The sequence below is a fragment of the Arachis ipaensis genome, chromosome B04, assembly GCF_000816755.2.
Source record: "Arachis ipaensis cultivar K30076 chromosome B04, Araip1.1, whole genome shotgun sequence".
Classification (NCBI taxonomy): domain Eukaryota; kingdom Viridiplantae; phylum Streptophyta; class Magnoliopsida; order Fabales; family Fabaceae; genus Arachis; species Arachis ipaensis.
The window spans coordinates 16,122,904-16,125,615 of record NC_029788.2 but is presented as its reverse complement, the minus strand read 5'-3'; positions in this window follow the sequence as shown (position 1 = coordinate 16,125,615).

Here is a 2,712-nt window from a genome sequence, read left to right as displayed (position 1 = left end):
ACCAAGAACACCAAGAACAACTTGAAGATCATGAAGAACACTATGAATGCATGATATTTTCGAAAAATGCAAGATGCATATGCAAGTGACACCAAACTTATGATATGACTCAAGACTCAAACAAGAAACACAAAATATTTTTTTGATTTTTATGGTTTTCTAATTTTTTTTGGATTTTTTCGAAAATTATATGAAAAAGAAAAAATAAGGATTCCAAAATTTTTAACATGAATTCCAGGAATCTTGCATTCTTAGTCTAAAGCTTCAGTCCAGGAATTAGACATGGCTCATGAGCCAGCCAAGCTTCCAATGAAGGCTTCAGTCCAAAACACTAGACATGGCCAATGGCCATCCAAGCTTCAGCATTTAACATCAGAGTATATTGCTCTTGATAACAAATTGCAAGCCTCAGTCCAAATAAATTTAGACATGGCTTTACAGCCAGCCAGGCTTCACATGCTTCATGAAACACTAGAATTCATTCTTAAAAAAATTTTGAATCTAAAATTTTTTTCGAAAACAGGTGAGAAAATTTTGAAATATTTTTGAAAAAAAATTTTTTTTGAAAATAAAATAAAAAGAAAATTACCTAATCTGAGCAACAAGATGAACCGTTAGTTGTCCAAACTCAAGCAATCCCCGGCAACAGCGCCAAAAACTTGGTGCACGAAATTGTGATGTCCAGGCTCGAACAATCCCTGGCAACGTGAGCAACTTGGTACGCGTAATCGTGATTACACTTTAATTATGTAAAATTCATGGCTCTTTCTTTCCCTGGCAATGGCGCCAAGAACATGGTGCCAATACCATGGTTCACAACTTCGATACAACTAACCAGCAAGTGCACTGGGTCGTCCAAGTAATACCTTACGTGAGTAAGGGTCGAATCCCACGGAGATTGTCGGTATCAAGCAAGCTATGGTCACCTTGCAAATCTCAGTTAGGCAGATATAAATTGATAATGGTGTTTTCGAAGACTAAATAATAGAATAGGGATAGAGGTACTTATGTAAATCATTGGCAGGAATTTCAGATAAGCGAATGGAGATGCTTTCGTTCCTCTGAACCTCTGCTTTCCTGCTATCTTCATCCAATCAGTCTTACTCCTTTCCATGGCTGGCTTTATGCAAGGGCATCACCGTTGTCAGTGGCTACATCCCCTCCTCTCAGTGAAAAATATGCTCACATGCTCTGTCACAGCACGGCTAATCATCTGTCGGTTCTCGATCATGCTGGAATAGGATTCACCCTCCTTTTGCGTCTGTCACTAACGCCCAGCACTCGCGAGTTTGAAGCTCGTCACAGTCATTCAATCATTGAATCCTACTCGGAATACCACAGACAAGGTTTAGACTTTCCGGATTCTCTTGAATGCCGCCATCATTCTAGCTTACGCCACGAAGATTCCGATTAAGAGATCTAAGAGATACTCATTCAATTCTAATATAGAACGGAAGTGGTTATCAGGCACGCGTTCATAGGGAATGATGATGATTGTCACGTTCATCACATTCAAGTTGAAGTACGAATGAATATCTTAGAAGCGAAACAAGATGAATTGAATAGAAAACAGTAGTACTTTGCATTAATCTTTGAGGAACAGTAGAGCTCCACACACCTTAATCTATGGAGTGTAGAAACTCTACCGTATGAAAATACATAAGTGAAAGGTCCGCCTGATGGGTATTTAATAGAGCCATCAGCAAGTTGAAGACAGATCCGGGTTGGTTTGACCTCTTCAGTCAAGCCAAGCTTTCTGATAGTGGATGTAGGGATTAGGTTGATGCTTGCCCAAAGATCACATAGAGCTGTCTTGGTGCAGTTACCCTCTAATATGCATGGTATCATAAAGCTCCCGGGATCTTTAAGCTTTTCTGGGAAGCTTTTCAGAATGACTGCACTGCATTCTTCAGTGAGGAGAACTCTTTCAGTTTCTCTCCAATCCTTCTTATAACTCAAGATATCTTTCATGAACTTGGCATAAGAGGGTATTTGCTCAAGTGCCTCTGCAGACGGAATCTTTATTTCAAGAGTCCTGAGATAGTCTGCAAAGCGAGCAAATTGCTTATCCTGCTCCTCTTGGCGGAGTTTTTGAGGATAAGGTATCTTGGCTTTGTACTCCTCAACCTTGGTTGCTGCAGGTTTATTTCCTACAGAAGTGGTTGGGAAAGCCTTTTTAGAGGGGTTGTTATCAGCACTTGTGTGTGTCTGATCCCTCACTGGCGCTTGAATGCCAGGGTTGGAAGCTTGATTGGCATTGGACGCCAACTTCCTACCTGTTTCTGGCATTTGAACGCCAGAACTGTGCGTGGGTTGGGCGTTTAACACCAGCTCTGCACCCTTTTCTGGCGTTTGAACGCCAGAGTTATTCCTCTCTGGGCTCTTACTGTCCTCAGAGAGATTTTGGATAGTATTTTGCTCATCCTCTGTCAGTTGTTCTTTTCTTAGCTTTCTGCTGCTCTGAAGTGAGGTATTTAATGTTTTCCCACTTCTTAATTGAATTTCTTGGCACTCTTCTTTTATTTGTTTTGATAATTGTTGTTTTGTTTGCTTCAACTGTACTTCCATATTCATATTAGCCATTCTTGTGTCTTGTAGTATCTCCTTGAATTCGGCTAGCTGTTTTGTTAGAAAATCTAATTGCTGATTGAATTCAGTAACTTGTTCTGCAGGACTGAGTTCAGCAGTTATTGTTTTAGCCTCTTCTTTCAT